Source organism: Bos mutus, chromosome 25 (genome assembly GCF_027580195.1).
Source record: "Bos mutus isolate GX-2022 chromosome 25, NWIPB_WYAK_1.1, whole genome shotgun sequence".
Lineage (NCBI taxonomy): Eukaryota > Metazoa > Chordata > Mammalia > Artiodactyla > Bovidae > Bos > Bos mutus.
In genome coordinates, this window is record NC_091641.1 from 28,795,406 (window position 1) to 28,808,822 (window position 13,417).

At 46.0% G+C, this 13,417-nt stretch overlaps 1 long non-coding RNA gene and 1 other non-coding gene across 3 annotated transcripts in view; one reads left to right on the forward strand and one right to left on the reverse strand.

The window, feature by feature from the left end:
- Window positions 1-6,597: 6,597 nt before the first annotated feature.
- TRNAT-CGU (transfer RNA threonine (anticodon CGU)) lies at window positions 6,598-6,669 on the reverse strand. Its single transcript has one exon. It is a non-coding gene; the product is annotated as a tRNA-Thr (tRNA).
- A 161-nt stretch (window positions 6,670-6,830) lies between these two features.
- Window positions 6,831-13,417, forward strand: part of LOC138985553 (uncharacterized) — an 87,950-nt gene continuing 81,363 nt past the window's right edge. For both annotated transcript variants that reach the window (XR_011462596.1, XR_011462595.1), the window contains exon 1: window positions 6,831-7,148. This is a non-coding gene — a long non-coding RNA (uncharacterized lncRNA). The remainder of the gene's footprint in view (window positions 7,149-13,417) is intronic.

The following is a 13,417-nucleotide window of genomic DNA, read 5'->3' on the forward strand; positions in this document are numbered from 1 at the left end:
ACTTTAGGAGGTTTATTGCAAGATATTGAGTAGAGTTCCCTGTGCCCTACAGTAGGCCTTTGGTGTTTACCTGTTGTTTATATAGTAGTTACAGTTATTTATTTTTTCAAAAAAACAGGATGTTAGTTACAGTTACACAAGATGAATGACCGCAGTGTTGTACATCAACTGTACTTTAATTAAAAAAATTTTTTAAAGAAAAAATGAATAACTTCTAGATATATTTTGTACAACAGAGTGCCTATAGTTAACAGTACTATAAAGTGTATTTACAAATTTGTTAGGAGGGTAGATCTCACATTCAATGTTCTTATCACATACAAAAAAAAAAAAAGCAAAGGGATACAGGAAACTTGAAGATGATGGATGCGTCTGTTACCTTGATTATGGGGCTATGTCCCAGCGGTATGCAAATGTCCAAATGCATCAAGTTGGATATATAAAATATGCACCATTTCAGTTATATACCTCAGTAAAACTGTAAGACAAAAGCCCCAAACCAGATTACCAACTTTCCTCAATTAGCTGTATCTCATTATCGCTTCTTCAAACCAATAAATCAGTCATTTCTTTTTAAAAATTATTTGTTCCTTCCCCCTTAAAATTTTTTTATTTACTTACTATTATTTTTGACTGTGCTGGGTCTTTGTTGCTGTGTGTGGCTTTCTCTAGTTGCGATGAGCAGGGGCTACTCTTTAGTTGTGGTGCATAAACTTCTCATGGCTTCTCCTGTTGTGGAGCATGGGCTCTAGGCATGGAGACTCAGTAATTGCTGTTCGCTGGCTCATAGAGCACAGACTCAGTAGTTGTGGCACAGGCTCAGTTGTGGGCTTATTTACTCTGAGGCATGTGGGATCTTCCCTGAGCAGAGATAGCACCTATGTCCCCTGCTTTGGCAGGCAGATTCCTAACCACTGGACCACCAGTCATTTCTTTTAATGTCTGCCCATGATGCTTCCCAGGTGGCTCAATGGTAAAGAATCTGCCTGCCAATGCAGGAGATGCAGGAGACTTGTGTCTGATCCTTGGCTGGGGAAGGTCCCCTAGAGAAAGAAATGGCAACCCACTCCAGTATTCTTGCTGGGGAAATCTCATGAACAGAGAAGCCTGGTGGGCTGCAGTCCACGGGGTTGCAAAGAGTCAAACATGACTTAGTGACTAAAACAACATTATGCCATGAGGCAGATGGCTCACCATTTACTAAACCGTTCTGTCTGGTGAATATTTATGATGTTGTCACCAGAAGAATTGCATGAGAGGGGAAGCCACTGAAAGTGTAGCACTCCAATGTTATGGAGAAATCGAGGCACAGAGAGCTTATGTGCTAGTCTGTGTCTCCCATTGGTTCTTGGAGATGTGGGGGGGGATCCGTCTAGTGCTGCTCTTGCTTCTTGCTGCCACGTGGTGTCGCTGTTGAAGATTGCTCCTGTGCAGCCTCTGTTGACAAACAGCCCTCCCTTGCTAACACTAGGATTCTGGCTCCCTCTTTGGCTTCAAAAGTCCTATTGAACCTTTTTCTGCCATTGACTATCATGAGCTATCCTTATAGGTCTCTCTAACTTTAGAAAATGGGAAAGTGGGTTATTGTTGTTCAGTCGTGTCCAACTCTTTGCGGCCTGGTGGACTGCAGCACACCAGGTTTCCCTGTTCTTCGCCATCTCCCGAAGCTTGCTCAAACTCATGTCCATTGAGTCAGTGATGCCATCCAGCCATCTCGTCCCCTTCTCCTCTTGCCTTCAATCTTTCCAGCATCAGGGTCTTTTCTAATGAGTTGGCTCTTCGCATCAGGTGGCCAAAGTATTGGAGTTTCAGCTTTAGCATTAGTCCTTCCAATGAATATTCAGGACTGATTTCCTTTAGGATGGACTGGTTGGATCTCCTTGCAGTCCAAGGTACTCTCAAGAGTCTTCTCCAACACCACAGTTCAAAAGCATCAATTCTTCAATGTTTAGCCTTCTTTATGGTCCAACTCTCACATGAGTACTGGAAAAACCATAGTTTTGACTAGACAGACCTTTGTTGGCAAAGTAATGTCTCTGCTTTTTAATATGCTGTTGAGGTGTGTCATAGCTTTTCTTCCAAGGAGCAAGTGTCTTTTAATTTCATGGCTGCAGTCACCATCTTCAGTGAATTTGGAGCCCAAGAAAATAAAGTCTGTGACTGTTTCCATTGTTTCTCCACCTATTTGCTATGAAGTGATGGGAGTGGAGGCCATGATCTTAGTTTGTTGAATGTTAAGTGTTAAGCCAGCTTTTCACTCTCTTTCTTCATCTTCATCAAGAGGCTCTTTAGTTCCTCTTCACTTTCTACCATAAGGGTAGTATCATCTGCATATCTAAGGTTATTGATATTTCTTCCGGCAGTTTTGATTCCAGCTTGTACTTCATCCATTCCGGCATTTCGCATGATGTACTGTGCATGTAAGTTAAATAAGCAGGGTGAAAATATACAGCCTTGATGTACTCCTTTCCAAATTTAGAACCAGTCCATTTTTCCATTTTTGCCTCTAACTGTTGCTTCTTGACCTGAATACAGGTTTCTCAGGAGGCAGGTAAGGTGGTTTGGTATTCCCATCTCTTTCAGAATTTGCCACAGTTTGTTGTGATCCACACGTCAAGGCTTTAGTGTAGTCAATGAAGCAGAAGTAGATGTTTTTTCTGGAATTCTCTTGCTTTTTCTATGATCCAACAGATGTTGGCTATTTGATCTCTGGTTCCTCTGCCTTTTCTAAATCCAGCTTGAACATCTGGAAGTTTTCCATTTATGTACTCTTGAAGCCTGACTTGAAGAATTTTGAGCATTACCTTGGTAACATGTGAAATGAGTGCAACTGTGTGGAAGTTTGAACATTCTTTGGCATTTCCTTTCTTTGGGATTGGAATGAAAACTGACCTTTTCCAGTCCTGTGGCCACTACTAAGTTTTCCATTATTGCTGGCATATTGAGTGCAGCACTTTAACAGCATCATCTTTAGGATTTGAAATAGTTCAGCTGGAATTCCATTACCTCCAATAGCTTTCTTCATATTGATGCTTCCTAAGGCCCACTTGACTTCATACTCCAAGATGTCTGGCTCTAGGTGAGTGATCACACCATCGTGGTTATCTGGGTCATTAAGATCTTTTTGTATAGTTCTGTGTATTCTTGCCATCTCTTCTTAGTATCTTCTGCTTCTGTTAGGTCCATTCCATTTCTGTCCTTTATTGTGCCCTCTTTGCATGAAATGTTCCCTTGGTATCTCTAATTTTCTTGAAGAGATCTCTAATTTCTACTTTCCCAGAAAGCGCTGGGCTCCTTATGCAAACCCATTTCCTTCCCAGTGGTCCAGTTTGCACAGCAGGGTCTCAGGAGGTCCCTCTAGGGTCAGTGACACCTGCCTCTCTTTCCTCATAATCCTAGCCTTGGGGGTCTTCTATTCTCTTTACATTTCTAAGGGAGATCAGAATATGATCCTTCATAGAACAAAGACCTCTGGCTTCAAAGTGACTTTCAGACATGAAATTCGTACAAAAGTTGCTGAGATCCAAATACGACTTTATATATTCATGAATACAAGCAGTTTAAATCAACACAGAACATATTGCTTATTCAGACATAAGGTCTGCTGCCCCCTACTCCTTCTGCCTTCAATCTTTCCCAGCATCAGAGTCTTTTCCAATGAGTCAGCTCTTCACATCAGGTGGCCAAAGTATTGGAGCTTCAGCATCAGTCCTTCCAATGAATATTCAGGGTTGATTCCTTTTAAGATTAACTGGTTTGATCTCCTTGCTGTCCGAGGGACTCTCAATAGATATTTTATGCATTGTGTGTGTGTTTGTGCATAAGTGGAAGCCTACAGTCCATTGGGTAAACTTTCTAAAGTCCTTCTTCACCTGGGGCAGAGAGAGGAGCACCCTCTGCAGGGTGGGGTGGTCTGGGGTGTGGTGGTGGTGGATGAGAGTGAGCTCTTTCCTGGGATGGTGTCACAGAGGAGTGTTGCTTCATTGTTCTGGAGGGAAGGACAGGAAAATCTGTGTGGACCTCTAAGCAGCGCCACAGATACTGGCCTGCCTGTTGGGGGCAGTGTGGTCTTTTAATGGAGAGGACTATTTGGGGATATTTTTAATAGGGAGGAACATAATGTACTTTTGTGTCACTTAAAAAAGAAATGATGAAACACCCCAGTGGAGAGCAGAGAACACTCGAGCATTTATGTGACAATTCTGGATTGTGTAATTTGCCTGCAGCCTAATAGGTTATCTTTGCCTTTGTGGACTTTGGAGGTGATTCTAGGAGGTGATCATCTGGTAGAAAATCCAAGCAGTGTGAAAGTTCACAGGGTGAGAAGTGAAGGAATCCTCTGGACAGCTCCCCCATCCTACTTCCTTCCAGAAAGGTAACAACTGTTAGTGACCCCAAGTTCATGTGCCTGATGAAGAGGGAGGTCAAACAAAGTGAAACATCAGCGTTTAGAGCAGAAGAAGGTTTATTGCAAGGGCTATGCAAGGAGACGCGTGGCTTCTGCCCTTGAGTCCCTCAGGCTCCCTGAAGGGTTTCAGCAAAGCATTTATAAAAAAACTTTTATTTACTTAATTTTGGCTGTGCTGGTCTTGGTTGCCGCATGGGCTTTTTCTCTTGTTGCAGGGCACGGGCTTCTCACTGCAGTGGTTTCTCTTGTTACAGAGCACAGGCTCTAGGAGGTGAGAGTTTCAGTAGCTGTGTCATGGTGGGCTCAGCAGTTGTGACTCCCAGGCTCTGGAAGACAGGCCCACGGGCTTGGTCAGCAGCATGTGGGATCTTCCTGGACCAGGGATCGACCCATGTTCCTTGCATTGGCAGATGGATTCTTTAGTCCCACCAGCAGAGAATTTATAAAGGCCAGGTTGGGGGTTGGGGTGTCCCAGCGTATGTGATCAGCTTGCACACAAACGCTCTGGTTGATGGTGAGGTTACAGGGCGGTGTCACAGGGGTTGACATTATCAATCCTTAAGCTCTAGGAGGCTTGGGGGCTATGTGCTCGGTCATCAAGTACTGTAGTTGACATCTTCCATTTGGTGGAGGTTTTTCACATCTGTAAAATAACTCAGGAAAAGTGCATTAGCTACTATAATCTAGGTACTTCAGGGATGAGCTAAAGCAGAGGTGTGGGGGAAGGTCTCCCTTCCCCAGGCTCCCTAGTGTCCTGATCAGTTTCAGTACTTTGGTCAGGATCCTTCTTTCCCCCTGTATTCAGTGAGGGGGGCGGTGACCAGCGGGCGTTGGCGTCGCCAAAACACAAGTTAGGCACGCGGAGCTTCAGGCTCCACCTCAGAGCCCCAGAGTCAGACTTGCATTTTCACATCATCCCCAGGTTGAAGTGTGAGAAGCCCTGGTGTTCACTGTTTTATATGTAGTAACTCACATGTTTGTGTTCACGCATACACACGTGCTCCTAGGTTTAGAAAGTGGCTATAAAATACCCTTATTTTCGGGGAAATGGTTCTGGATGGGTGGTCCGGGGAACTAGCAGAATCAGGATCACCTGGGGGCTCCTTAGAAATGCAAATGTCAAGCCCCAGCGCAGACTAACACAATGCGGACGCTCTGGGGTGGCGCCCAGGGCTCCGCATTTTAACTTTCCCTCCAGGTGATGCTGATGAATACTGCTAAGTGGGAGAGCTCTGCGGCAGAGGACGACTCAGCCCCAGCCGCTCCTGCCAGGCTCTCCGACCCTCTTCGCATCCATCTCTCCCACCTTCTCGCACTAAGAGAGCCCCCAGAGTCCGGCTCCACCCGGCCCACACCAGGAGCTCCATGAATGCTTTCTTCCGTTAGACATCTCGCGCTGAAAACAGGTTTCCCCAATTTAGGTCAAGCTGGTTTTCAGATTATACAATATGCCAGCTCCTGGAGGGTAGGGGTAATTGCATAATATCTTTTTGCATAACCTCTTTAAATGCAGGCGGGCAGCCCCGTGGTGATGCAAAGAAAACAGGTGCCCAACGACGGTAGCTGCGTTGACTGAGGCCGCAACTACAGCCAGTCTCTCGGCCAGTGCTGACCAGAGACCCATTTTACTGGGGGGGCAAAAGGAGGCTCAGAGAGAGAAAGAAAGGTGCAGATTTTCCTGTCGGACCAGCTCCAAGTCTGGGCAGGATTTCCTCCCTCTAATGCAGTGCCTACAATGGATTTCCTTTTAAAAATAGCAAGCCAGACACCAGCTGACTCTGGGTGTGGGCTCAGGAACAGGCAACGGCAGTTCTCTCAGGAGAGTGGATTCAATTGGACTTTAATGTTCAGAAAAATGCTTAGTGGCTCTTGAGCCAAGTGCCATCAGCCGTAGGTTTTTCTGCGCTAAAGTCAGCGCTCGGACCACGGTTTCCATGTGATCCCTGGAGCCCGCGACCCCCGTGCGCCCGGCGCCCCCCACCATCCCGAACTCAGAGGTCAGACCACCCGGACTTGGACCTTCTGCGCGGGCGAGGGAGCCTGAATTTAAACTGAGTGAAAACACTTGGCCCGCTTGGGATCCTGGGCGAGGACCTAAATACCGGGTCCAAGACGGGTAGAAAATCGATGATCGTTGTGATGTCACACCCCTAAAAAGTCTCCCCTAGAAAGGGAAGATTTAACACCACAGGCACGGACGGGGTTCGAACCCGTGATCTTCGGTTTACGAGACCGACGCCTTACCACTTGGCCACCGCGCCTGCGTTAGAATGGCGGCTCGGCGAGCCTCTATCCTGGCGCCGCTCCCTTGCGCTCGCGCCGCGAGCACGAGCGCGGGCCCAGTGCGCGCGCCCGCCCGGCCCCGCCCCCTCGCCGCTGCTGGCGGGGCGGGGCTCCAGCGTGCGCGCGTCGGCCCCTCCGGCGGGGCTGTCCGGCCGCTCATGCCTGTCCGAGCCGGGCCCGGGCGGAGTCGGCTGGGTTTTCGCTGGCTCTCCAGAACTGGGGAGACTCGTCTGGAGCTCGGGAGCGGGCGGGACGCTCGCCGGCGTTTCATAGTCTGGGGTTCGAATCCCAGCTCCGCCAGAGAGACTTGGCGACCTTGGATGACCGGTCTCGGGGCCTCAGTTTCCCCTCTCGGGTGAGACACCCAGGAAGCGGAGGAGAGGTTGCTGACCCTTCGGGGCGGTCCACCGCTGCCCTGCACGGAGCTGACGCTCAACAAGAGCTGTTGAATGAATGTGTACGTGTAAGTTTTCTGAAGTAAAACTCCCAAACTCCTCCTCCTCTGAGCCCCGGGGATGTGCCTGGCCCCAGGACCAGCAGCAGCACCTGGGAGCCGGTTAGAACGGCAGCTTCACCCCCGCTCGCCCCAGACCTGCCGAATTAGACCAGTTGCTGGAGCCCAGTAATCTGGGCGGTAACAGGCTCTCCAGGTGATGCTGATGCGTGGGAAAGGCTGAGCCCCAATGCTCTGGACAGTTGATACGCATATTCACGTTTATAGACTCCAACGTGCCCTTTTGTTTTTATTCAAGTGGACTGACTTGACAGTTCTCTGCTCTTTGATTTTCTATGAGTTAATGTGTTAACTAAGACAATGGCTTGCAGTGCATAATATAATCGCGATAGATAATAGCATATATTATTTTTAAAATGAATTAAATTTCTCATACATGAATGTGATGTGTACTATTACAATATTGCGTTTTAAATTATATATACTGCATTATATACTATAATATCACTATGCATGGATGGGATGCCATATTCTCTTTAATTACTGCTCGGCTTTCCACCCAGTGACTGTATCATAGTTGATTTAATCAGTTTCTGGGAGTAAGGCTTTGGGTTGTTTGCACCTTATTTCCCGCCGCCCCCCCGCCCGCCCCGTCCCCCCCGCCCCTGCACAGAACATTCTACCATTCGAGCCTTTGTCGGCCTGGTACCAGTGATGTTTGTAGGGTGTAAGGAGATGTAAATTAAGAATGTCCACAGCCTACAGTGCAGGTGTTTAGGCAAATAGAAATCCTAAAATTGTGTTCACCAAGTTGTTTTAAATAACAGGGTTTGGTCAGGCGACTGGAAAAGGCTCTGACATTTATCCTCGGACACAGGGATGGGAACTCTGAGACTCTGCGCCAGGAGGGCTTGAGGTCTGGGTGCACACCACACTGTAGCTCCTTAATTTAAATAAAAAAAAAATTGAACATATTCATAATTAAAACATGTATTTCTGAGCATTGCTTTCAAATAGTTGAGGATAAAATTGGTTCCACTGTCGCCATCCATCTTTTTGGTGTTGATTGAGTAGTTGAAATTATTATGCAGAAAGGACGGGGCTTATAAAAAGGGTAAAGAAATTAGCAAATGAGAGAACATCATGTGCGGGCTGAGCCCAGAACTAACTGGCTGGTGGAATGGAAATTAGATTCTAACAGGTGCTTTTTTCAGCTTTGTCCTCCAAGGGGAGGGAGGGTGTTAAACAATAGAGATGCATCTGTATATCTTGATGGGCCGGTGGGATGCCCATGGTACTCAGCGTCTGGGGTGTCCTGAGGGAGGCTGGCCCTCTGATCATCCCTGAGCCCTAAAGTAGAGAACACAGGTCTGAGCCTCTTTATCTCACAGGTGTAAGGAGCACTGAGAAGCCACAGATCTCGGACACCTGGCTGAAGGAGCCATCTGTCCTGGCCCCTGCACAGCTGGGTCTTCAAAAGTATTGTTGGGGAAATTAGCATGTGGGTTCCTTTCAGTGTGATTTCTCTGTGGTACTGGAGAACTTCCTTGGACAGCGTCTTCCAGCCACGGTGTCAAGACAGTCCTGGTGCTGAACTTCCAATAAGCCCTTCCCTGATCAAGGAGAAACTTTCACCTTCTTAGGTGATAAGGAGTTGTCCACTGTTCACCCTTATGGATGGAACTTAAATCCAGTAAATGTTTCTTGTGCCCTTACAGGGTCCCTGGGGCAGGGGGCCTGATGTCACACAAATGACTGTGACCCCATCTTAGGCCTCCCCAGATGCTAGGGGGAGAACTAGGGCTGGCTGAAACAGATGGTGCTTTGAGGAGTCTGGGAAAGTGCCGTTTTAAGTGAGAAAGTGTTGAAATTGATCTGGTGATGAAGCCAGGTGACGTGATGGAATACGTTTGATCTTTTGGGTTTCATCTATGTAACTGAGTTAGCCTAGATCTGAATAATTGATAAGCGTCTGCATTTATGTGCTGAAATTTTGTTATCTTTTTCCACTTTAGAAAAAAAGTAGTTCTAAAATCTTTTATTTTCCTGCCCTTCTAATTCTCTGTGCCTCTCCCCAGAGCAGGGATTCTTAATCTGGTACCCATTGCACTCAAGACCAAGAAGTCTTGGTCAGAAGTGTATGTAAAATGTGTGTGTTTCTGGCAAAGGGATGTCACAGTTTTTATTAGGTTTTAAGAAAGGCCTGCTAAGGGTCCTTGAAACCGCCAAGCCTTTTTACTCCCTCCCTCCTCTTCCTATGGTTCATGATTCACCCAGATCGGACTCAGAGGCAGTGGCGTCTAAAATTGATTCACCACAGTTGAGGTTGCTTAAAAAAAATGAAGGTATCTCGAAAATGCTGTCCCCTTCCGGGCAGGACTCCTGCAGCCAGGCTGTTGTCCTGGCCGCCCTCACCCCGCTTGCTGCCCATCTACCCCCTACCTCCCAGAGCAAGAGCTCCATCTGCTTCAGCAGTGCTTCAGTGTGTAAGGGGCTCGCACCTGCATTAGCTCCATGGAGCCTTGGTTGTGCCTTGGCATGCTCAGCCCTTGGACCTGCACATCTTGGGAAAATGCAGACAGACACTGTGGTGGGGCCGAGGTTCTGTCTTTCTCACAACTCCTAGGCTGTGCTGGTGCTGCTGGTCTCTGGGCCTTCACTTTGAGAACCACCGCGCTAAAGTATTCTTGGAGAAATTCATTTTCTTGCAAAAGAGGGTTAAAAAAAACCCAACCGATCAGGCTTGGATATTTAGGTCAGCTGAGGTGATGACAGCAGGGTTTTCTCTGATAACCTAAATCAAGACTTCACCTGAAGAAGGCTCACTTAGCTACTCACAGCATCCCCGTGATTCACTGTCAGTGATGGATCGTTTATTTTGTATAGATATTTATTTACTTCTTTGGCTGCACTGGGCCTCAGTTGTAGCACGTGGGATGGTCAGTTTTGGCATGCGAACTCTTAGGACCCCTAGTTGTGGCACGTGGGATCTAGTTCCCTGGCCAGGGATCAAACCCCAGCCCCCTGCTCTGGGAGTGCAGGGTCTTAGCCACTGGACCAGCAGGGAAGTCCCAGGGATGGACAGTTTAGAACCCAGACCCAGAGACGGAGGCCACGGCCCCCTTTCATTGCTTTATCTGATAAAATCAGGATTTTAGAGCAGGCTGAGCACCTCAACGGCTTGGTGGGGCTGCGCAGGTTATATTATATGAACCTGTGAACTGAATGGGTGGAGGACACACAGAATAAGGGGTGGGGGGCTGGGGGATGTGGTGCTGTTTTCATTCCTGCCAGAAACACGTGAGTTCCAGTTGAATCACATCTTTCAACTTCTCTATTTACTATTATTATTTTTTTGATTGGCATATAGTTGACTTCAATGTTGTTCATTTCAGGTATACAGCAAAGTGCTTCAGTTATACATACACATACATATATACTTTTTCAGATTCTTTTCTATTATAGCTTATTACAATATACTAAATGTAGTTATTTGTACTATACAGTAGGACCTTGTTTATTTTTATATATAATAGGTTATATCTGCTTTTATATATATTAATATGCATATATATATAGGCTTCCCAGGTGGCACTAGTGGTAAAGAACCCACCTGTCAATGCAGGAGACATAAGAGACGTGGGTTCAGTTCCTGAGTTGGGAAGATCCCCTGGAGGAGGTCGTGGCAACCCACTCCAGTATTCTTGTATGGAGAATCCCATGGACAGAGGTGCTTGGTGAACTAGAGTCCATAGGGTTGCAAAGAGTGGGACGTGACTGAAGCAACTTAGTGTGCATGCCCGTACGTACACACACACACACACACACACACACACACACTTACTTTATATCTGCTAGTCCCAAACTCCTCATTTATCCCTACCCCACTTTTCCTCTTTGGTAACCATAAAGTTTGTTTTCTATGACTATGAGTCTAATTCTGTTTTGTATACAAGTTCATTTGTATGATTTTTTTTGATTCTGTGTATAAACGATATTTGTCTTTCTCTGTCTTCACTCAGTATGGTAATCTCTAAGTCCATCTGTATTTTTCATTTTGGTTACTCTAGTCAGTATATGGTATCTCATTTTACTTTGCGTTTCCCTGATGACTAAAGAAATTAAGCACCTTTTCATGTGCTCATTGGCCATTTGTTACATCATCTTTTGTGAAGCGTCTACTCAGATTCTTTGCCCATTTTTGTAGTTTGTTTGCCTTCCTGTTTTTGAATGACCAGCTTGTTGTATGTTCTGAATATGAGTCGTTTTTCAGATATCTGTATTTTGAGTATTTTCTCCTGCGCTATGGCTTGCATGTTCTTAATAGTCTCTCAAAATGCAGAAGTTTTAATTTTTAAAAAACATCTATTTTTGGCTGCGTCCAGTCTTTGTTCAGCGCGGGGGCTTCTCTCTAGTTGTGGTGAGCCTGCGCGTGGGCTCTGTAGTTGCAGTATGTGGGCTCAGTTGCCCTGTGCCATCTGGGATCTTAGTTCCTCGACCAGGGATCGAAAATGCATCCCTGCGTGGAAAGGCAGATTGTTAACCGCTGGACCTCTGGGGAAGAGCAAAAGTGCAAACATTTTTTGAGTTAATTTTTGTGTATGGTGTGAAAGTGGGCTTGATGTCCACTTGTTGGAACAATTATCCTCTCTCCATGGAATTGTTGTGGTACCCTTGTTGAAATTCATTTGACTGTGAACATGGAGTCTGTTCTTGGAGTTTATGTTCCACTGATTTACATGTCTGTCTTTATACCAGTTACCACAGTCTTTGCATTTTATGATGAGTCCTAAAATCAAGTATTGTAAATCCTCCAACTTTGTTTTTTTTACCAAACTGTCTGACTATTCTAGTCATTCATGTCTGTATGATTTTCTATATACTTTTAAGAATCAGCTCGTCAGTTTCTACAAAATTGCCTGCTGAGATTTTGATTGGGATTGTATTGAAGCTGTAATTGACTTTGAGAGAAATTGATATCTTAACACTATTAGGTCCCCTCATCCTTGAATATTTCAGTTGTTTGCTGCTCCTGTTCAGTTGTTTCCTGTGCCATGTGAGTTTCCTGTGCTTTTCAGTGGAAGAGCAGCTAGAATGTTCGTGGTACCTGTGTCGACCTTCTTTCGTCTCTCCATCCAACCACAGATCCCTGCCACGTGGAGGCCCCTGCAGAACGTAGCAAGCTGAGGACTGAAGCAGAGTGGATCACTTGTGTAATATCTGAAAAACTCAGAAGTAAAGCTCTCCTTGGAAAGAGAGTCAGGGGTTGTTTCCACCCCCTTTCACAAATAATGCCAACCGGTCACAGAGTGGTATAAAGATGAATTCTGCAGAAAAATTACAGCTGAGTGGAATGCCCTGGTATCACCTCATCAAATCCATCTTAGAGCTTCTAACCCTGGGAAATCATGTTTCAACTGGTTCATTCCAGGGTCAGGATAAGATCACGTTGGCAGCTATGAATAATATGAAGTTGGGTTCTTTCTCTTTTCCCTTTTACTTTTCCCCAGATACGCTCTGAGGGGTCAACTAGATTATCTGAGGTATAAATACGAGCATCCAGAGTTGACAATGGTTTTATGTATGTGAAAAGCAGTTTACAGTAACAAAATAAAATCACTATTTCTCATTATTTGTTTTGCATTTGGTAGAGGACTCCTGCCGTCTCAGCGCTCTATCCTCCTCCTCTTTTCCAGGGGGACCACTCTCAGGAGTTTATTTTGGATCTTTCCACATCTTTGTCTTTTTGTATTGATATGCATTCATACGTAGGAAATGCAATGTTTCCCTCATGGCTCAGATGGTAAAGAATCTGCCTGCAATGCCGGAGACCTGGGTTCGATCTTGGTGGGGAAGATCCCCTGGAGTAGGAAATGGCAACCCACTCCAGTATTCTTGCCTGGAGAATTCCATGGACAAAGGAGCCTGGCAGGCTACAGTCCATGGAGTCACAAAGAGTTGGACACAACTGAGTGACTTTCTCTTCACTTCTCCCCCATTTGTTTTAAAAAGTTTTAAATTTATTTATTCGGTCTTACTTGCAGTATGTAGGATATAGTTCCATGATCAGGGATCAAACTGGGTCCCCCTGCATTGGGAGCACAGTCTTAACCGCTGCACCACCAGGGAAGTCCCTCCTTTTAATTGCTGCCTTCTAGTCTGCTGGGGGACTGTAGCTCAGTAATAATAAATCCCCTATCGCTGGCCATCTGTGTTGTTTCCAGGTTTTTCCTCACTGCAAGCAAAGCTGCTCTTGCATCTTTGCCTGTGGC